The sequence below is a fragment of the Dendrobates tinctorius genome, unplaced genomic scaffold (assembly GCF_039654945.1).
Source record: "Dendrobates tinctorius isolate UK_male_01 unplaced genomic scaffold, ASM3965494v1 ptg000107l, whole genome shotgun sequence".
NCBI classification, from domain to species: domain Eukaryota; kingdom Metazoa; phylum Chordata; class Amphibia; order Anura; family Dendrobatidae; genus Dendrobates; species Dendrobates tinctorius.
This window is the reverse complement of record NW_027361775.1, coordinates 47,867,747-47,891,893: the sequence shown is the minus strand read 5'-3', so window position 1 is coordinate 47,891,893 and position 24,147 is coordinate 47,867,747.

The following is a 24,147-nucleotide window of genomic DNA, read 5'->3' as shown; positions in this document are numbered from 1 at the left end:
TGCTCTGATCATCCAGGATAACATACACCCTTGCGGTTTTCTCTGGTCGACCCTTGAGATACACATTCACCAGGCATATCTTCGCACATGACTTGTCCCAGAGGCCTTCTCCGCAGACCTCTGTGCATGAAGAAGATATTGAGATAGAACTCACCGTTTGAACAGCATCCTCCCCACCTTGCCTTGTGGTGGGGGAAGGTGTAAGCTGTGTAGTGTTAGATTGGGATGTATGGAGCACTTGCACATGCTCCTCACTGTCACACTCCAAACACCTAATAGATATTTTGCAGTGCTTAGGCTACTTTCACTTTTGCGTTTTTTTGTGCTGCGCTGCGTACGCAGTACAAACGCACATAAAAAACGTATCATGCGTTTTTATGCGTTTTTTGTGTTTTTGCGCATGTTTTTTTTAAAAGACGCATGTTTTTGCGCTGATGTGCATATTACCATGCGCACGTCAGCGCTCCCATAGACTATAATGTGTTTTTGGGTGAATTTTGTGCGCATTGTGTGCACATGCGTTTTTTTGAGACAGGTCGGACGCACAAAAAATTCAATAGGATGCATTTTGTGCGCCCAGGCGCACACTACAAAAAAACACATGCGCATACAAACGCGTACAAGCGCATGTCTATGCGGACCCATGTTAAGTATAGGAAAAAAACCGCATGCTTTTTTTGCGCAAAAACACAGCGCAAAAAACCGCAAGTGTGAAACCAGCCTTAGCAAAGTGTTCAGTAGAAGCGCAGCACCTGTAACATATCCCAAAGTTCTTCAGAAGTTCTTTGCATTCCTGGAGTGGTTTCTTTCTGTAGCCGATGCATTTCTTTAAGGGATGAGGTTTCTTGTGAATGGGACACATACGATTAGGATTCTCAATCTTCTCACCTTTGTTACTCTTATCTTGTGATACTGTAGGTGTGGGAAGAACATCCGTCTTGTTGACGGACATTGGAGCTCGGCGGTTCCTGTAGTTAAGACGTGGATTCTCGTGTTTAGGAGATGAAGCAAGGTCGCTGTGTTCTCTATAGGAAAAACTTGGATCAGTCTTACACTCTGCAATATTTTCTATGAACTCGCAGAAGTAGGAAAATGGAGGGAAGGAGACTTGGTTTTCCCTTTTGTAATTTGATCCAAACATGGCCCACTTATTTTGGATATTGGACGGCAGCTTGGAAACTATTGGGATTACCCCGTGAGGAGTGGCCAGGTAGCTGAGGCCAGACAGGTATGGGTATGGTTTGGCCAGCTGAAGCTCTAACAGGAGGTTGCTGAGCTCTTGGAACCTTGTACTGTCCTTATTAGATACCTTTGTAAAATCCTCTAGTTGCTTGAACAGGGGCTTTTCTATGGCCTCAGGACTGCCATAGCTTCTTTCTAGCCTCTTCCACGCAGCGGTGAGACCCGCAATGGGATTACTGGTGTGGACGGATTTAAGTCTCTTGACCCGATACGTGGATTGTGGCCCAATCCACCTGATTAACAGGTCTAGCTCTTCAGTGGCAGTGATGCCGAGGTCACTGATTGTGGTTTTAAAGGTACACTTCCAACCACTGTAATTCTCAGGTTTATCGTCAAACTTTGTAAGACCGGTCTTAGTTAGATCACGCCGAATCATGTACCTTGCAAGGCCAGTCATATCAGCATTCTCCGATTGTTCATACATTGTTCATACAGTCTGTGCTTTGACCTGGGAATGCAGGTACATATGGGGCAGCATAGGCGTTCAATCCATTAACTAGCTTAATGAGCTTAGTTTCTGCCACACGTGGGACTGGAATTGTGTGACTGAACGGAGTGTGGTGACTTGCCTGCATATTGGCCTGCACGTATGTTTCTGTGTATAAGATTTGGTGAGGTGTAGGTTTCCGGTACATTTCGGTGCACAGAGGAGGATCAGGATGCAAGGTTGGCAGCGTATTGTATTGACCTTGGGTGCAGGATGCGGGTAAACACTCTGTGTCCTGTTGTCTAAGGGGAGCATCTGTGTGGTCAGGAAGGATTGCAGGAGCAGGGGTAGTGCTGTATTGGCTTTGTACATAGTGTCTAGTACACTTAAGAGGGTCTTAAGTATCAAAATCACTTAAACTGATACTGTTTCTTTGGCTCCCACTGATGGCTTGTTCCAGGACCTTTAACCTTGCCATGGCTATGGTGTGTTCACGCTCCTTCTCTAGGGCCTCTATTCTGTGCACTGCTTCGGCTGCCTTTATTTTCATCTCAGTTTCCTTTTGAGTGAAGGCAGCTTGTATTTTAGTGGCCTCGGCTTTTATTGTCTGTACATGTGGTTCCTTATTTGCAAAGTGCTGTGGAATATATTGGTGCTATGTAAATAAAATTATTAATTATTATTAGGGACAGACATTTTAGGACTCCTTCAGAGGATTTATGAAATCTATGCTTCGGTGTGACAGAGCTTTTTTGATAGTACAAAGGTGACCTACCCAATATTAGGCAGTTGGTGGTAATGTCATGGTTTTGTATATACGGTAAATGTATATAGGCATAAATTACAATGTCAAGAGAGATAGAATTTTCAAAATTATATTATATTAATATAATAGTAATAATTTAAAATTAATCTCAAACTGTGGAAGTTTAATTCTTACAATATAAACCAGCTGATGGATGGATACTTGTGCGATTAAGAGCTGCAACAAATGCTAGACAATTTGCTATTGAATGTGTATGAAAGTCTTTGTGCTCACAAAACACATCTAAGGCAGTAACACACAGGCTTTTTCTCTTGACATGCAGGCTGGTTTATGCAAGAGGCTTGTACTGACTGTCCCTTTAATTAATTCTATTCTAGACATTATACATCTACTGATTCCATCAGAAGTTCCCCTGTCTTTTCCTCAAGAGGACTCTCTAATTCCCTTTGTGGTAAATGGGTTGATAAAGAGGACATCTGTGTTCAGAGCCACAGTGTGCAATTTCAGGTATACCATGTGTTGTACCTTTACCTAACATCTCATTTTTGACCAGCAAGGCCAATTAAACAAGGAGTATGAGAAGAGTCAATTGAGTGGCTCGTGCTGGTCATAACCACAAGGACTTAAAGGCTATAAATCTCTGTTATTACCAAGCTGTTCCTACCAGCAGCACGCTGCCACAAAACAATGAGAATAGATTAAGATCAATCAGGCCTCCCCAAGGCTTGTCAGTGGGACTTTAAGCCACACCTTCAACCTAAACTTTCCCCCTTTCCAAAATCACCTACTCTGATCCTATCTAACAAGGTGTCTGCTGAGTTTAGTTTTCCTTTTGAACCATATGTTCACAATTAGGTAACTTCTCGTTTGTCACTAGGGGCATAAGTGTGTGCCATCCCCAAGGGGTGTTAAAGAAACGATAAGGTGCCACTAGCAAGTTCCAGACCCTCCTCACACCAGCAGAAGAGGCATTTTAATTCCAGCTGTGAATTAACTTTATCCCCAATTTAAAAAGCCAGCATGAAATCAAAGGAACCTGTGAAATAGAGAGGAGAGATCACAGGTCAGCTAAAAATCTGCTCAGTGAAAGTAGTACTGGCTAACCCCATTTAGTCAACCACTTGGACCAAGGCAGGTGGCTGCTGGCGTTGTTATTCCTGGCATTAATGCTCCTGCAATTTCTCGCTAAGGGGTTTATGAGAATTATCTGTCCCACCACTGTGTGAGGCAAGGCTTAATCTAATGATACTCATGAAATCTAAAGCCATCTCCTTTTAAATATGCTACCAGAAGGAAGCCAACCAAAGGTAAGATCATTTATTTATATAATATTGACATACACAAAAATGAGAATATTAAAAAGGCTGTTTTAGTAGTTAGCTGGGAAATCGAATTAGTGTCTCTTAGAATATACATGCATATTTCATATAGTATGTGGAACTGCATATGACGTGCGCATATATATATATATATATATAAATATATATGATAAATATATGATAATATATATATATATGATAGTTCAGCGTCACATCACTTGTCTTATCTATTGCATTATTTCTTTCTGTGCTGTTTTGTGTAAAAATATGTGATGCTTCAGATTTTGAATTAGTCTATGTGCCTGATGAAGAGACATGAGTGGTCTCGAAAGCTTGCAATTTATTACCATCTTTTCAATTAGTAATTAAAAGGTATCAACCACTGAGGACTCTCAATATTATAGGAAACACTCATAGTGTAATCATATTGTATATAGAAATAAAGGGCCATAGTGCACTATAATAAAACATCACCCAAAAGTCATCACTGGTCCAGAGAGGAGCAAACCATAGGGAAAGTGTCAGTGATAACGTCACTTGCAAATTGTACAAGTTGGAGGGAATAATGCAGAAATCAGCATACCCTGCTGATGCCTCAAGACAAAAAGTAAGACGGACAAGACTATGTAGAAGGCAAGACAGAAAGGTAATAAATTGGTAGTTGTAAAGCTCTTTGGCAGTATCGACAATCATAAAATTAAGTGTATTCTTATAGTTTGAAAATATTTATGTATATTACATAATGTAACATGCTATAATACACTTATTGGGTAAAGAGATAGCAATTTATTCACGGTCGAAAGTGTTGGCACCCTTCAAATTATTTTGGAAAATATTTCTCCTAGAAAATTATTGCAAGTACACATTTTGTTATACACATGTTTTTTCATTTTTGTGCATTGGAACAAGATAATAAATAACAGAAAAAAAAGGTAATTTGGACACCCTTTTAGATAAAACTCCCCAAAATGGGCTGAACAAAGTTGTTGGCACCTTTCCCAAATTGTGGGTAAAAAGCTTTTTTCAAGCATATGATGTTCATTCAAATTCATCTGTGACAATTACCAGGTATGGACAATATGAAAATCACACCAGAACAAAGATAAAAGAAAAAAATAGCTAGACTGCAGTTTGCCAAAATGTACATGGAAAATGTCTTGTGGGCAGATGAGACCAAAACAGAGCTTTTTGGTAAAACATATCATTCTACCAAAAATGGAATGAAGCCTACAAAGAAAAGAACACGGTACCTAAAGTAAAATACGGAGGTTCAAACATGTTTTGGGGTTGTTTTACTGCCTCTGGCACTGGGTGCCTTGACTGTTTGCAAGGCATCTGGAAATCTGAAGATTGCCAAAGAATTTTAGGTTGCAATGCAGTGCCCAGTGTCAGATACAAAAAAGTCTGACGACCACACATGTTTAAATAACCATGTATATGGCTGGATTAGTACGCCTATAATCAATTACCACATAGAATCATAGAAAAATGATGATCAAAAGGCAATAATCTCATAAAAAATATAATTTTTATTAGGCTATTATTAAAATTCATATAACCAGATATCCAACAGGTGGGATTGCACAAACATGCCTATAACTCACAATACTCACAGGACGCACCAGGGCCAGAAAGAACAGCTGTATACCAAGTAATTAATTAATCCATGGGATGCCGATGAAATATTCATAATAATCATACAAGTAATAAGTCAATATTGTCTTATACCTCTAATATATCAACGGCAAAGAGGGTGGATAGTGCTACACAGAATTGTCTCCTATAATGTTACAGGGACCATACCACACATGTGGTCTTTATAGGACAGCCAAATGTTATCATATGGACAAAGAAATTGTTCACTAATAGAGCGATATTCACATCTCCTTGGCTGCCCCACTTAATAGTTACAAGAGGTAGAATTACCAAACCTGCACACCCCACTCTAACCCATTATTCCCCACTTGTTCCCCATCTAATCCACTGCATTGGTAAAATTACCTTCTGAGTATGGGGATGTAGAGTGCTGTCACCTCCCGGGCCTGCGCGTCCGCCCCAACGCGCGTTTCGGACTCCTTCCTCAAGGGGCCTGTCATCCTGTCAGTGTGTCCATGTTTAAATAGCGCCCGGCCGCAGCGTGCATTACCATGCGACCGTAAGTGCGCCATCCGCCCGGAAGTGACGTGCGCCGCCGTCAGGGCAACAGAGACGCCAGCGGGCATCGGCATCACACCGTGGGCGGGGCCGGGGCGGGCCCAGTCCACAGCCTCAGACGCCGAGAACCAGCAGGCGCTGCAGCGACCAGACAGCAGGCGCATACAGGACGGAGGCGCAACTTTAAACTCCAGGACACAAACTGCATTCAGCCGACACACATATATAATAAAAATATACCGATCGATAAAAGATCTCACCACTAGCAAAAAGACCCTAACCAACGGTGCTACCCAAAATGGGATAAATAGCAAATACCATTTGTAGAATAAGGACCCCAGAAAAATTGCTATATAGTTAGAACCATCTTCAAATATTACGCACACAAGTGAGTCACAGTCAGAGGAGAACCCCACATAATAATTACATTGCGCTTACTTATAGACATATTCATATATCCATACATTTAATATAATATTAACAAAATGCTCTGGTACATAACATAATAAACACCTATAATCATCATAAGGGATATCGAGATATATAATTTATGCACAGCAACTTTTCTTCCAAACAGTCCACGTGACCACCAAAGACTCCTCCATCATAAGATATCCAGATTCACCAAGAACATAGTGGCAGAACTAAATAAAAGCAAAAAGTAAATAATAAAACATGAGAACATGAGCAATAAGCATTACTCCAACCTTGATGGGCAACTTTAGGGGATTTCACAAGAACGGGGCATAACTAATATTCTCATTGAGTCCAGATGGATGTACCGTACCAAGGGTCCAAATCCATCTGGACTCTAACTGGGCCAATCTCCTAGATACACCACCCCCACGTATGCCTACCTCCAGCATGTCGATACCCCTAACCCTAAGAAGGCTCCCATCGCAGCAGTGATATTTCCTAAAATGATGAGGGAGCGTTTTTAAGGATAATACATCTTCAGTGGTTTCTGCTGCTTCAATACTGAGCACATGTTCCCTAACACGGACCTTAAGTTGCCTTGTTGTCATGCCTACTTAAATCTTACGACATGGGCATGGCGCATAGTAGATGACATTTTTACTAACGCATGTAATGCGTTTCTTGATTTTAAATTCACAAAAAAATCAATCCAGTCAATATTGACACAGGCCACACAGCGGCCACATGAAGATGATCCAAATCGTACTGTAATCTGGTCTAGAAAGGAGTGCACTGGCACTCCTGTATAGTGGCTATATATAAGCCGATCCTGTAGATTTTTAGACCTCCTAGCCGCGCTGGTTGCCCGCTCAGGGATAAATCTGGAGATCACTGGATCTGCCTTTAAAATATGCCAGGATTTATTCATAATTTTCCTCATTAAGGCAAACTGTGAATGATAATCCGTTACAAACCTCACAACGTTTGACTCATCTCTCCGTTTGCTTTTATACAACAGATTATTCCTAGATGAATATTTGGCTCTATTAAAGGCCCTCTTAATCATGCAGTTGCTGAAGCCACGTTCTCTAAGCCTATTGCTCAAATCATCCGCCTGGTTAAGAAAATCCTCCTCCGTGGAACATAGCCTCCGTAGATGCAAAAACTGTCCTGTAGGTACGGACTGGATCATATGACCAGGGTGAGATAAGGTGGCATGTAAGAGCATGTTAATCGAGGTAGGTTTCCTAAAGATGCTTGTCTGCACCTCACCTCTATCATCTTTGCGGAGCAGGACATCCAAAAATTTAATTGTTTGTGGGTGGTACTTGTATGTAATAAAAATATTCAAATTATTCTCATTAAGAGATGCCATAAATTTCTCAAGATCATCCACCGTCCCCTGCCAGATCAGCAATATGTCGTCGATGTACCGCATCCACGAAAGGACATGGCACACCGGAGATGGCTGATCTGGCAGGGAGAGGTCTCTCTCCCACAGCCCCAGGAACAGGTTGGCATATGCAGGGGCATAAGGGGCCCCCATCGCTGTTCCCTGGAGCTGTAGGAAGCAAGGCCCCTTAAAAACAAAAAATTATGGAATAATGTAAACCTAAGCAACTCCAAAAACAATTCCCTTATGTCAAAAGGTAAATTTGACATACTCAAATAGAATCTAACCGCTCCGATGCCATCCTCATGCCGGACACTGGTGTACAGGCACTCAACGTCACCTGTCACCAGTATCATATCTTCATCTAATTGGAGGCCATCCACCCGCCTCAACAACTCACCGGTGTCTTTAAGAAATTATGGCAGCCCCTCAGCTAGAGGCTGTAGCTTGGAGTCTTTCGACTGATTCACATGCTCCAGATAATTACCCCTACCCGAGATGATAGGGCGGCCCGGGGGAGTCTGTGCATCCTTATGGATTTTAGGCAACAGATAAAAGGTCGGGATGGTTGGTTCGGATACAGTCAATGCTGTTGCCAACTCCTTGGTTATTACTCCCGCCTCATTAGCCCGATAGATAATATCGTGTAGCTCTTTTGAAAATGTAGACAAGGGGTTAAATGTCAGTTTTTTATAACACATGGTGTTATTCAGCTGGCGAAAGGCCTCCTTTTCATAGAGTGCCTTAGGCCAGACCACCACATTACCCCCCTTGTCAGCAGGTTTATACACAACATCTGTTAAACCCTGAAGGACACGCAGACGTCCCCTCTCCTCCTTAGATAAATTGTCCCTATAAATATAGCGTGGAATTTCTCTGAATTCTTTAGCAACAATTTGCACAAAGAGATCCACGTTCGGGCATGACGACAATGGAGGGAATCTTTTTGAGCGGGGGCATATTGTATCGGGTACTTTAACTCCCTCTGAAGCACTGTGTTCGCTGGACAGATCCTCCAATATTCGTAACGCTACTTGTTCTTCCTCTGTTGGAAAAAGTTCAGAGAGGCTGCCATCAAAGAAATGTTTCTTAAAAATCAATGAACGAGCAAACAAATGAAGATCTTTGACAGCCAAAAAGGCGTCAAATGATGCTGCAGGGGAGAAAAACAACCCCTTTTCTAAAATTGTCAGATCAACATTTGTGAACTCATGTTTACTCAAATTGATTACATTATTTTTATACCGTGTAGACACTGGAGAGTGGTTCTGATGTCTATATGGGTGGAACGAATAATCTTTTTGCTCACGCCTGGTTGATCCCGATCTAGTGGCCATAGAAGATCCGGAAGCCTCCAATACATCGCTCACTGATGATACAGACAATTGAGAGGGTGTACGCCCCATATGTTGGTTCTGTTCGTGGGGTTTACGCCACAGATAAACCATCTGATTCTCATAATCTCGTCGTTCACGGTTAAGCTTGGTAATTTGCGTAGACTGAATTTTCTTAACCACTGTTTCTAATGTCTTATCCAACTGACTATGGAATAAATTCAATTTCTCCACTGTCCCAATGGTTTTTAACTCCTCCTCCAAATTCTTAATCTTACCATCCACCTGTGTCATAACCGTATTGTTATGTTCACATAATAGTTGCATAAAAATTTGTGAGCAATTATTACTAGCTTCTTCCCACTTAGATACAAAGGTACTGTCCTCAACAGGAAAAGTTGGAATAACCCTGACCCTTAGGCCACGTGGAATAATCTTGTTAGTCAAATATTTCTTGAGAAATGTACGGTTCCACCACAGTTTCGTTCTCTTAATCACCATTTGTTGCAATGACGTTGTATATTCATCCCATTTCCCATCATTAGTTGAAGGTGCACTTTTCCCATCCCCACCAAATACTTGGTCAATATGAGAGAGCCAATTTTTCTCCTTGGCCTGAAAATCCATGTCAAGCGTGAGACCTGTGCAAAACACAGTAAAAATTACATATAACAAAGTCTGATGACCACACATGTTTAAATATCCATGTATATGGCTGGATTAGTACGCCTATCATCAATTACCACATAGAATCATAGAAAAACGATGATCAAAAGGCAATAATCTCATAAAAAATATAATTTTTATTAGGATATTATTAAAATTCATATAGCCAGATATCCAACAGGTGGGATTGCACAAACATGCCTGTAACTCACAATACTCACAGGACGCACCAGGCCCAGAAAGGACAGCTGTATACCAAGTAATTAATTAATCCATGGGATGCCGATGAAATATTCATAATAATCATACAAGTAATAAGTCAATACTGTCTTATACCTCTAATATATTAACGGCAAAGAGGGTGGATAGTGCTACACAGGATTGTCTCCTATAATGTTACAGGGACCATACCATATATGTGGTCTTTATAGGACAGCCAAATGTTATCATATGGACAAAGAAATTGTTCACTAATAGAGCGATATTCACATCTCCTTGGCTGCCCCACTTAATAGTTACAAGAGGTAGAATTACCAAACCTGCACACCCCACTCTAACCCATTATTCCCCACTTGTTCCCCATCTAATCCACTGCATTGGTAAAATTACCATCTGAGTATGGGGATGTAGAGTGCTGTCACCTCCCGGGCCTGTGCGTCCGCCCCAACGCCCCTTTCGGACTCCTTCCTCAAGGGGCTTGTCATCCTGTCAGTTTGTCCATGTTTAAATAGCGCCCTGCTGCAGCTTGCATAACCGTGAGACCGGAAGTGTGCCGTCTGCCCAGAAGTGACGCGCGCCGCCATCAGGGCAACAGAGACGCCAGAGGGCATCGGCGTCCCACTGTGGGTGGGGCTGTGGCAGGCCCATTCCACAGCCTCAGGCGCCGAGAACCAGCTGGCGCCGCAACGTCCACACAACAGCGGGCCGTACAGGACGGAGGCGCAACTATAAACTCCAGGACACATACTGCATTCAGCCGACACATATATAATAAAAACATACTGATCGATAAAAGATCTCACCACTAGCAAAAAGACCCTAACAATGGTGCTACCCAAAATGGGATAAAAAACAAATACCATTTGTAGAATAAGGACACCAGAAAAATTGTCAGAAAACTGGGTTTGCGCTCTAGGTTATGGGTCTTCTAGCAGGACAATGGCCCCAAACATACAGTAATTGTCTCCCAATGGGCATGAACTCTCTTGATGTGAGCAAGTCTTCTCTTCACATAGACGTCTCTACAATGCGCACTGCCGAGTCCTTCGGCTTCCAGCAGCATGGAGTGTTTCAAAAACCATCACATCAATTGATATCTAATGTATGTGCACTATATCACATTTTGCTACCTATATGTTCATCAATCACGGATTTCCTGGTTATATTAATTACTACCAAACTACCAGATGGATATTTTTGGCTGGATCCCGATATTACTTTTGCTATATCTTGATACATAATATCGCTGGAAAGAACATGCAGAGCCAAATTTGAATCTATGCATTTTATTTTATTTCTCCACAGTCTTCAATTACCATTTTTTGTCACATTTAACATGATGAAAGATATGATCAAAACGGACCAGTTAACATGTGTTAGACTATTATCATTTTTGAATTTTGTTTGTGCAATTAATGTTTGTTTCAATTGCAACATGTGATTTGTAACTGCTGACCACGGGTGAAATGTCACTCCTTGTTCATATGATACTCTGTCTTGACCCCTTCTTTGACGCAACTTTTTTTTCAAATGTTGTGCATATTTATACCAGCTTCTGCTGAATGTATTTTTATCGTGGTTGTCCTGAAGAAGAAGCATGTATACTTCGAAATGCATTGACAAATACACCACCTACACTTAGATTGGTATCCTTCATCCTTTCCACATGGCAATGCAGTTTTAACCCATTTGCTTTTCCATTATCTGCATTGACTGTGTGCAAGGCATCATGAAATCTGAAGATTGCCAAAGAATTTTAGGTCGCAATGTAGTGCCCAGTATCATAAAGCTGGATTTGTGACCTAGGTTATGGGTCTTTCAGCAGGACAATCACCTCAAGCATACATCAAGAAGCGCCCAGAAATGGATGGAAACAAAGTGCTGGAGAGTTCTGAAGTGGCCATCAATGATCATGCATCTGCATTGAACACCTGTAGAGAGATCTTAAAATTGCTCTTGGGAGAAGACACTCTTCAAATATGAAAGACTTGGAGCAGTTTCCAAATTAAGAGTGACCCAAAATTCCAGATAAGAGGTATAAGAAGCTTGTTGATGGTTATAGAAAGTGATTGATTGCATTTATTTATTCCAAATGCAATCAAACATTAAATTGAGGGTGACAACAATTTTGTCAAGCCCATTTTGGGGTTTTGTGTGAAATTATGTCCAATTTGCCTTTTTTTCTTAGTTTTTTTTGTGTTGTTCCAATACAAACAATGGAAATAAACAAGTGTTTAACAAAATATGTGTAATTGCAATAATTTTCTGGTAGAAATACTTCATTGTCTGGAACAATTTCAAGGGTCGCAACTAGCGATGAGCGAGTATACTCATTGCTCGGGTTTTCCCGATCATGCTCGGGTGTCCTCCAAGTATTTTGGCATGTGCGAAGATTTAGTTTTTGTAGCCTCAGCTGCATGATTTGTGGACAGCCTGAATACATGTGGGAATTCCCTAACAAACAGGCATTCCTCACACGTATTCTGGCTGTCCAGCAGCTGCAAATCATGCAGCTGCGTCTGTAGGGGATTGGGATAGAACATCCCTTTTTTGCCTCCTCCCCTTTAAGAGATTTAATGTAAATATAATGTAATGCTTCGGTACTGCTACACGGCTGTGTATTACCGACTGTCTTATTGGTATTGCCACATGATGTGTTACCATACTGTACATACTGTAAGATATTATGCTTTATTATGTCTTTTGTATTGCATTTCTGTACAGATTAGGGTAAGATAGTGCTTCATTTGGGAACATTAGAGGAGGTCACTTATAGTATAGAGTTCATAGACATGGGAAAGTGTTATACTGGAATGGGCCACTATAGGGTGGGTCCTTGATATGTATAGCTGATTAAGAAGTTCACATATGGGTTAACTGTAGGAGAAGCTGCTATGGGTTAAGCAAGTGTAGGTTGTAGGAATTAGGCAGAAGGGCGAGCACTCCCGACAGGTCCACAAGGGCTCTAAGCTCAGGACAACATAGCAGCTACGAAATGCTGTTTAAATGAAGAAGCAAGGGCACAGTCAGACGGGTGCTGAATAAGACCGGAGCACACGGGGAAGTTACAGTTCACATCAGCAGCAGGAACGGAGAAGGAAACGTGGTCCAAAAGTCATGCAGGGAGCAAAATGTTCATGATGCAGCAGATCCTCAATAAGGCTGAAGCTGGGAAGTCCAGGGCAAAACGGATGAGCGGGATCCCCTATGTACTGAGCTCCTAAGTAGTGAAGTGGTGGTACCGCCAAGGGCGCTACTACCCCGTAATGTACATGAGGCAAAGAAAGAAAGGGAAAGAGCATGAGGAATGCTGTGTGGACTGCGATATAACTGATGTGTCCGGGACCGTTGAAGAAGAAAGTAAAAGCGCTGATTTTGCATCAGAACCGGTATCTGTGTCTGTTATTTCATCTTCATGCACTGGAATCAAGTGTGCAGGAGCTGGGTCACACCACAGTGAAATCCCTGACCGTGGACAAGAACAGTTACACCGGCAGATGCTGATGGTATTTCTGTGGAATGAGGTCAGGACACCAGAGCCCTGGTGTCCTCGGCTGCGACTTCTGTCCTGGCCCCCTCTTACACGTTGACAGAAACTAAATCTCCGAGCAGTGCACATCAAAATACTCGGTGGTCACTCGAGCATGCTCAGAAAAACCCAAGCAACGAGTATACTCACTCATCACTAGTGCCAACATTTTCAGCCATGACTGTAGATAGAGAAAAAAAATTAGATGGGGAATTCAACTGATTGAATAAAAATAAGATATAAAGAGGAGGGCTAAACTCCCAATCTTAAACGTTTCTACCAGAGTAAGCAGTAACAGCAGCATACAATACTAAAGTCAACAAAAAGGTATGAAAAAATCTTCCAGATCACACTGAAATAATTTTCTAATAGGCTCCAAATCTTATTTGTTTGTGAGTTGTGGACAAGCAAATGTTCAATAGTCTAATAAGTTATTCACCCATCTAAACTTCCATGATCCACTTCTGAATCATGTGACAATTTCATAACAATATTGAGAAAAAACACTTTTAATTTTTTTTTTAAAACCAGCAGTGTATAGTCACATGTGCAAGATATTGCTCAATCATGCACATTATAGATGTGTGGCTATGCAACCTTCAATTGGCAGAGTACACACTTGGTGATTATAATATTTGTTAATACTATTAGTTTATTTGGTATGATATTTCTTTATTGTACGTACTGCTATATTGTTTATTGGTATTTCAATGACAGGCACACATACTGGTAATCAAAAAATAAACTCATTTTAGCTACAAACAGATTATAGCTAAACAGAAAAGTAGTACTAGAAATGTAAAATATAAATTTGTATAAAAATTGTATCATCAATGAGTTGTTGTTTTTTTCTAATCAGATAACATTTTTATTAATGTTTTATATGCATACTTTACCCACAGTCCCCTTCCCTTCTTCCCTTTGGTCAAATAAGCAATAGATATAAGTAGAGTTGAGCGAAACGGGTCGAAAAAATTCAAAAGTCGCCGACTTTTGGCAAAGTCGGGTTTCATGAAACGAAACCCGAACCTAGGATGAGGTCGGCCACGAGGTCGGCGACTTACGCGCCAAAGTCGCGTTTCAAAAGTTTGTTTTGCGCTCTTTTTCAGCCAATCAGGATCCACGGACACTGTGGGCAACGTGATGACATAGGCACGGGTCACCACCATCTTTCAGAAGGGCATGCAAGTGATTGGCTTGCTTTGGTGGGCGTCACAGGGGGTATAAAAGGGCGTGCACGCCGACCGCCATCTTACTTCTGCCGATCTCAGTATAGGGAGAGGTTGCTGCTGATTCTGTAGGGAGAGCGTTAGGCAGGGAAGAAGACCAAAAAACTGCTTCTGCTGCTAGCGATTTGGCCTGCACAACACACCAGTCACTGTGTGTGCAGTGCAAGGGGAGGCTATATAGTGGTGTATCAGTGGTGTTGGTTGTTGGGCTGCCTTCTAAGGCTTCCTGACAGGCTGGCATTGCTGTTTACCCACTGCTCCGCAAACTGCTTTTTTAAAAGCAATCCAATCTCCCTTATCCTCTAGTCACTTTGGTCACAGCTGTGCCATCGAGCCTGTCACATAGCGCTCAGATATTCATTGGGCCTCAAACTGCTTTTTTAAAAGCAATCCTAATTTTTTTTTTTTGTCCTGCTGAGAAGAAAAAAAAACTGCTTCTGCTGCTGATAGCAATTTGGCCTGCACAACACACCAGTCACTGTGTGCAGTGCAAGGGGAGGCTATATAGTGATGTATCAGTGGTGTTGGTTGTTGGGCTGCCTTTTAAGGCTTCCTGACAGGCTGGCATTGCTGTCTACCCACTGCTCTGCAAACTGTTTTTTTAAAAGCAATCCAATCTCCCTTATCCTCTAGTCACTTAGGTCACAGCTGTGCCATCGAGCTTGTCACATAGCGCTCAGATATTCATTGGGCCTCACACAATCCAAAAGTGTCCAGTGTCCAAAAGTGTGTGCAGAGATTCAAAATCTCACTTATTCTCTAGTCACTTAGGTCACAGCTGTGCCATCGAGCCTGTCACATAGCGCTCAGATATTCATTGGGCCTCACACAATCCAAAAGTGTCCAATGTCCAAAAGTGTGTGCAGAGATTCAAAATCTCACTTATTCTCTAGTCACTTAGGTCACAGCTGTGCCATCGAGCTTGTCACATAGCGACATAGCGCTCAGATATTCATTGGGCCTCACACATTCCAAAAGTGTCCAGTGTCCAAAAGTGTGTGCAGAGATTCAAACTCTCACTTATCCTCTAGTCACTTAGGTCACAGCTGTGCCATCGAGCTTGTCACATAGCGCTCAGATATTCATTGGGCCTCACACAATCCAAAAGTGTCCAGTGTCCAAAAGTGTGTGCAGAGATTCAAACTCTCACTTATCCTCTAGTCACTTAGGTCACAGCTGTGCCATCGAGCTTGTCACATAACGCTCAGATATTCATTGGGCCTCACACAATCCAAAAGTGTCCAGTGTCCAAAAGTGTGTGCAGAGATTCAAAATCTCACTTATTCTCTAGTCACTTAGGTCACAGCTGTGCCATCGAGCTTGTCACATAGCGCTCAGATATTCATTGGGCCTCACACAATCCAAAAGTGTCTAGTGTCCAAAAGTGTGTGCAGAGATTCAAAATCTTACTTATTCTTTAGTCACTTAGGTCACAGCTGTGCCATCGAGCCTGTCACATAGCGCTCAGATATTCATTGGGCCTCACACAATCCAAAAGTGTCCAGTGTCCAAAAGTGTGTGCAGAGATTCAAACTCTCACTTATCCTCTAGTCACTTAGGTCACAGCTGTGCCATCGAGCTTGTCACATAGCGCTCAGATATTCATTGGGCCTCACACAATCCAAAAGTGTCCAGTGTCCAAAAGTGTGTGCAGAGATTCAAACTCTCACTTATCCTCTAGTCACTTATGTCACAGCTGTGCCATCGAGCTTGTCACATAGCGCTCAGATATTCATTGGGCCTCACACAATCCAAAAGTGTCCAGTGTCCAAAAGTGTGTGCAGAGATTCAAAATCTCACTTATTCTCTAGTCACTTAGGTCACAGCTGTGCCATCGAGCCTGTCACATAGCGCTCAGATATTCATTGGGCCTCACACAATCCAAAAGTGTCCAGTGTCCAAAAGTGTGTGCAGAGATTCAAAATCTCACTTATTCTCTAGTCACTTAGGTCACAGCTGTGCCATCGAGCTTGTCACATAGCGCTCAGATATTCATTGGGCCTCACACATTCCAAAAGTGTCCAGTGTCCAAAAGTGTGTGCAGAGATTCAAACTCTCACTTATCCTCTAGTCACTTAGGTCACAGCTGTGCCATCGAGCTTGTCACATAGCGCTCAGATATTCATTGGGCCTCACACAATCCAAAAGTGTCCAGTGTCCAAAAGTGTGTGCAGAGATTCAAACTCTCACTTATCCTCTAGTCACTTAGGTCACAGCTGTGCCATCGAGCTTGTCACATAACGCTCAGATATTCATTGGGCCTCACACAATCCAAAAGTGTCCAGTGTCCAAAAGTGTGTGCAGAGATTCAAAATCTCACTTATTCTCTAGTCACTTAGGTCACAGCTGTGCCATCGAGCTTGTCACATAGCGCTCAGATATTCATTGGGCCTCACACAATCCAAAAGTGTCTAGTGTCCAAAAGTGTGTGCAGAGATTCAAAATCTTACTTATTCTTTAGTCACTTAGGTCACAGCTGTGCCATCGAGCCTGTCACATAGCGCTCAGATATTCATTGGGCCTCACACAATCCAAAAGTGTCCAGTGTCCAAAAGTGTGTGCAGAGATTCAAAATCTCACTTATTCTCTAGTCACTTAGGTCACAGCTGTGCCATCGAGCTTGTCACATAGCGCTCAGATATTCATTGGGCCTCACACAATCTAAAAGTGTCCAGTGTCCAAAAGTGTGTGCAGAGATTCAAACTCTCACTTATCCTCTAGTCACTTAGGTCACAGCTGTGCCATCGAGCTTGTCACATAGCGCTCAGATATTCATTGGGCCTCACACAATCCAAAAGTGTCCAGTGTCCAAAAGTGTGTGCAGAGATTCAAACTCTCACTTATCCTCTAGTCACTTAGGTCACAGCTGTGCCATCGAGCTTGTCACATAGCGCTCAGATATTCATTGGGCCTCACACAATCCAAAAGTGTCCAGTGTCCAAAAGTGTGTGCAGAGATTCAAACTCTCACTTATCCTCTAGTCACTTAGGTCACAGCTGTGCCATCGAGCTTGTCACATAGCGCTCAGATATTCATTGGGCCTCACACAATCCAAAAGTGTCCAGTGTCCAAAAGTGTGTGCAGAGATTCAAACTCTCACTTATCCTCTAGTCACTTAGGTCACAGCTGTGCCATCGAGCTTGTCACATAGCGCTCAGATATTCATTGGGCCTCACACAATCCAAAAGTGTCCAGTGTCCAAAAGTGTGTGCAGAGATTCAAAATCTCACTTATTCTCTAGTCACTTAGGTCACAGCTGTGCCATCGAGCCTGTCACATAGCGCTCAGATATTCATTGGGCCTCACACAATCCAAAAGTGTCCAGTGTCCAAAAGTGTGTGCAGAGATTCAAAATCTCACTTATCCTCTAGTCACTTAGGTCACAGCTGTGCCATCGAGCTTGTCACATAGCGCTCAGATATTCATTGGGCCTCACACAATCCAAAAGTGTCCAGTGTCCAAAAGTGTGTGCAGAGATTCAAACTCTCACTTATCCTCTAGTCACTTAGGTCACAGCTGTGCCATCGAGCTTGTCACATAGCGCTCAGATATTCATTGGGCCTCACACAATCCAAAAGTGTCCAGTGTCCAAAAGTGTGTGCAGAGATTCAAAATCTCACTTATTCTCTAGTCACTTAGGTCACAGCTGTGCCATCGAGCCTGTCACATAGCGCTCAGATATCAGTGGGCCTCACATAATCCAAAAGTGTCTAGTGTCCAAAAGTGTGTGCAGAAATTCAAAATCTCCCCTGTCCTATAGACACCTTGTTTTACATACTATATAGTTTGTTGGATTTTGTCTACATTTCTACCAAAAATGAGGAAGGCTGGTGGAAGAGGCCGTGGAATTGGGCGGGGGTTGGCAGCTGGTAATGATGGTGTTGGTGGTGGATCTGGTAGTGGCAAGAGCAAAATAGGACCGAATGCAGGAGGTGTTGAGCCTGCGTCATCGTCTGGCTACATAAGGCCTCGAACGCTTAGTTTTCTAGGAGTTGGCAAACCGCTTTTAAAGCCAGAGCATCAGGAAAAAGTTTTGTCTTACATTGCTGACTCAGCCTCCAGCTCTATCGCCTCCTCTTCTTCAGTTGTAAAAAGTAAAAGCACTGAGTCGTCATTGGAGGCTCATGTTCATGAACCACACCTTTCCTTGTGTCCTTCACCCCAACCAAGATTGAAGGATGACGCAGGCCATACTACTGATTACTCCATGGAGCTGTTTTCACATACCATGCCTGGATTATCAAGTGAAATGGTGAATTACCCAGGCCAAGATGAATCTGACATGGAGTGCACTGATGCACAGCCGCTGATGGATGATTCTGCTGGTACATTCACTCAGAGCACTACATTGTCCTCGCAGTGTACAGAGCCAGATTCTGACCCTGATGAGACTCAGGTGCCCCTTCCCGCACACTATACCACCATACACGGTGACACAGAGGAAGGTGCACATGACATAGAAGAGGAGGTGATGGATGACCCAGTTGTTGACCCAGATTGGCATCCATTGGGGGAAGAGGGTGCTGCTTCCAATAGCTCAGATGAGGAGCATCCACAGCAGACATCGACATCGCAACAGCTGTTATCTGGCAGGCCCGGAGCACTCCAAAGACAGGTTCCAAACATCAAAAGAGTTGCTGGACAGCTTGTCCAGAGGGTCAAAAGATCACAGCGTGCTAGGCCGCAAAATGTCTGCCAAAGTAGGAAGAGTGCAGTGTGGCACTTTTTTGAACAAAATCCTCATGATCAGGCCAAGGTTATCTGTAAGAAGTGCGCAAAGACCTTTAGCCGAGGGAAAAATCTGAAAAATTTGAATACCAGTTGCATGCTTAGACATTTAACCAGCATGCACTTGCAAGCGTGGACACAACACCAAACCTCAAGTGCCACATGTGCAACTGATCACAACGAAGGTAGTCAGCAACGCTACATTGTTTCCCCCACTGTAAGCCCACCGGTTAGCACAGCAGCAAATGTTGAGGTGTCATTGCAAGGCCACAGCAGTCAGGGAATCCCACTGTTATATCAACGAAAGACTGATTCTAGGCCATCAGAAAGAACACCAACTCCATCACCATCATCAACCCTCTCTCAGTCCGCCCTGTCCACCGCTACTTCCACCATATGCAGCTCTCAAGTCCAGCTCACCCTCCCAGACACTATGAGTAGGTCAAGAAAGTACTCAGTCTCTCATCCGCGTACACTGGGTTTGAACCCCCACATTGCCAAACTAATCTCGTTTGAGAAGATGCCCTTTCGGTTGGTGGAAAGCACAGCTTTCCGCGAACTCATGGCCTATGCAGTACTACGCTATGACCTCCCCAGTCGCCACTTCTTCTCTCGCAAAGCCATCCCAGCCCTCCACCATCATGTGAAAGACCGCATTGTCCATGCACTCAAGCAGTCAGTGAGCGGAAAGGTGCACCTCACAACTGATGCATGGTCCAGTCGGCATGGCCAGGGCCGTTACATGTCCATCACTGCGCACTGGGTTAATGTGGTGGATGCAGGGTCCACAGGGGACAGCGGTGGTGGGACAGTGCTGCCTAGCCCACGGTATAGGAAACAGTTGGCTGTAGGCGTTCGACCCTCCTCCTCCTCCACCTCCTCCAGAAGCGAAAGCTCGTCCACAGAGCGCAGTCGTACGAGCACTCCATCTGCAGCTGCCACTGTTGCACACGATGTGTCCCCCTATCGAGCAGCTAGTGGAAAGCGTCAGCAGGCTGTGTTGCAGATGATGTGTTTGGGCGACAGACACACCGCCGAGGTGCTGGCCGAGTACTTGAAGCGACAAACTGAGTCATGGCTGGGCAGTGTACATCTTGAGGCAGGCAAGGTAGTTAGTGATAACGGCCGTAATTTTGTGGCAGCCATAGCCCTTTCAAAACTCAGCCACATACCTTGCTTGGCTCACCTTGAACCTGGTGGTGCAGCGCTTCCTCAAAAATTATCCGGAGTTAACAGCCCTGCTCCAGAAGGTGCGAAGACTGTGCGCGCACATCCGCCGGTCGCCTGTACACTCCGTTCGTATGCAGAAGCTGCAGCGATTGCTCCACCTTCCCAACAACCGCCTCATTATCGACATTGCAACAAGGTGGAACTCCACCCTGCACATGGTGGAGCGGCTGTGCGAGCAGAGGCAGGCCATAATGCATTTGTGGGAGGATACACGGCCAGGCACTTTGAGAGCAGACATGGAGTTGACAGGTGTGCAGTGGTCGAAGCTGAAAGACCTTTGTAAAGTCCTTCAGTGTTTTGAGGAATGCACACGGCTGGTAAGCACAGACGACGCCATCCTAAGCATGAGCATCCCACTTATGCGTCTGCTCATGCAAACTTCGACGCACCTTAAGGAGCAGGCGTCTGCAGCCAATGTTGATGAGGAGGAAGAGGAGGAGGGAATCCTTGATGACATTCAGCCATTGTCTGCTCAGGGACCTCTCCTGGACGAGGTGGAGGAAGAAGAGGAGGAGGAGGAGGATGATGGGGATGATTACTTAGGGGAGGAGGAGGCATCTCGTGGGGCAAGTGAAAATGTTGGCGTGGCAAGGTCTGGTACAGGGTTTGTGCGTGACTGGAGGGATGTGGATTTGCCAGAAAGTGCTCCTCCACCCAGCACTCGCAGTGCATCATTGACACTGGGAACATTGGCCCACATGTCAGATTATGCCTTGCAGATCCTAAAAAGGGACCCCCGCATTGCCAAAATGATGAACGATGACAACTACTGGTTGGCCAGCATCCTGGATCCACGCTATAAAGGCAAATTACAAAACATCATGCCACAGGAGAACCTTGACCTAATATTGGCTAATAAACAAGCAACTCTGGTAAATCGGTTGCTTGAGGCATTCCCAGCACACAGCAGCGGTGATGGTTCTCACACGAGCCGTACGGGCCGGGGGCAGCTTGGCAGAGGTGTTCGTGGTGCACACAGCAGAAGTGGCGTTGGAGACAGGGGTTTCATGACAATGTTGTGGACTGATTTTTCAAATACCGCTCACACAACTGGTAATACTGCATCGATGGAAAGTGACAGGAGACAGCAGTTGTCAACTATGGTAACAAACTACTTTTCCTCCCATATCGATGTTCTCCCACACAGGTCATTCCCCTTTGACTATTGGGCCGCTAAACTGGACACCTGGCCTGAATTGGCACAATATGCCTTACAGGAGCTCGCTTGCCCAGCTGCAAGTGTGCTATCGGAAAGAGTCTTCAGTGCAGCTGGATCAATCCTGACAGAAAAAAGGACCCGTCTGTCAACCCAAAATGTGGATGATCTAACCTTCATTAAAATGAACCACGCATGGGTTTCCAAGGATTTTGTCCCACCTTCCCCTGATGACACATAGGGTGACAGAAAAATGGCTTGCTTTGGTCCACCTCTTCCTGGTACTTCACCTATTTCGCCTTTTGCATCAGCTGAATGTCCAACATCAACATATGCCACTTTCTAAAACTCCCTAACTGTGCTGCCTCCCCCCCCATGGCCGGGGGTCACCACCTACCGCACGACACCATGCGAGTGCCGTTGCCCTGGACAGGTGGGTAGGCCGACTCTTGGGCGCGGGCACTGGCACAGGGTCCCTCATAGTGCAATCAAGTGTCTCTGACGGTGGTGGTGCACACCCGCCGTCAGACACACCGCTGTACTATGAGGGGCCCAGTGCCAGTACCGACGCCCACGAGTGGGCCCCCCTTGCTTGGGCAGGGCCCCAGCATTTGCAATCTTTACCTCTCCCTGCTCCTCTGCTGTGTAATCTGGGCCGTCAAATCCATACTGTGCCTGACACCGTCTGAGCCTGCCTCCTGAGACATATATTTTGAATGTGTACGCTATCCATACGTTATCCAGGGATACGGTACCCTTTCTAACCTTTGTGCAATCACGTGCAATCCATACTGGGCCTAACACCGTCTGAGCCTGCCTCATGCTGTATAGACATATATTTTGAATGTGTACGCTATCCATACATGTTATCCAGGGATACGGTACCCTTTCTAACCTTTGTGCAATCACGTGCAATCCATACTGGGCCTAACACTGTCTGAGCCTGCCTCATGCTGTGTAGACATATATTTTGAATGTGTACGCTATCCATACATGTTATCCAGGGATACGGTACCCTTTCTAACCTTTGTGCAATCACGTGCAATCCATACTGGGCCTAACACCATCTGAGCCTGCCTCCTGAGACATATATTTTGAATGTGTACGCTATCCATACATGTTATCCAGGGATACGGTACCCTTTCTAACCTTTGTGCAATCACGTGCAATCCATACTGGGCCTAACACCGTCTGAACCTGCCTCCTGAGACATATATTTTGAATGTGTACGCTATCCATACTTGTTATCCAGGGATATGGTACCCTTTCTAACCTTTGTGCAATCACGTGCGATCCATACTGGGCCTAACACCGTCTGAGCCTGCCTCCTGAGACATATATTTTGAATGTGTACGCTATCCATACATGTTTTCCAGGGATACGGTACCCTTTCTAACCTTTGTGCAATCACGTGCAATCCATACTGGGCCTAACACCGTCTGTGCCTGCCTCATGCTGTATAGACATATATTTTGAATGTGTACGCTATCCATACATGTTATCCGGGGATACGGTACCCTTTCTAACCTTTGTGCAATCACGTGCAATCCATACTGGGCCTAACACCGTCTGAGGCTGCCTCCTGAGACATATATTTTGAATGTGTACGCTATCCATACATGTTATCTGGGGATACAGTACCCTTTCTCACCTTTGTGCAATCACGTGTAATCCATACTGGGCGTGAGAACGGCTGGCGAGCTGTTAAGCAAGCTACAGCACCTGTCCAGACAAGTACAGGGATTCCCTAGCGAGGAGACTTATTTGATTGTTTTCAATGTTGGGACAGCAATTTTTGGGGAGCACTATACTCTGGAGAATGATAGATGGGGCCCACCATACACTGGAACATTCCAAAGGTGGACATCAGACACTGGAGCAGCATTTACAGGGCCCATTATACACTAGAGCATTAGAAATGGGGCCCATTATGTTTGGAGCATTATTTGGGCCCATAAGACAGTGGAGCTTCATCCATGGGGACCAACATATACTGTAGCATTATGTGGAGCTCATCATATACTGTTTCAAACATTATATGGGACCAATGATTCTGTATGGAGAAATAGATGGGCCTCGTCATGAGATGTAAAAAGTGAGGTATTTTTCATTGTACTATACCGCTATTTCTCTGCCGTATCGGAGCATGATGAGTTGTGGTATGTGTTAAAGGGGCGCTCTTTCGCCCAGGGCACATGAAAACCTGCAGCCAGCCCTCCCCCCCCACAGTTTGTAGCCAAATAACCCCCATTTTTCAGTGCGTAACTTGTATTATGAAGTTAATTAAGGTTGACAAGCTTAAGAAAGAAGAATTGATGCTTTTGGCATTCAAATGGGC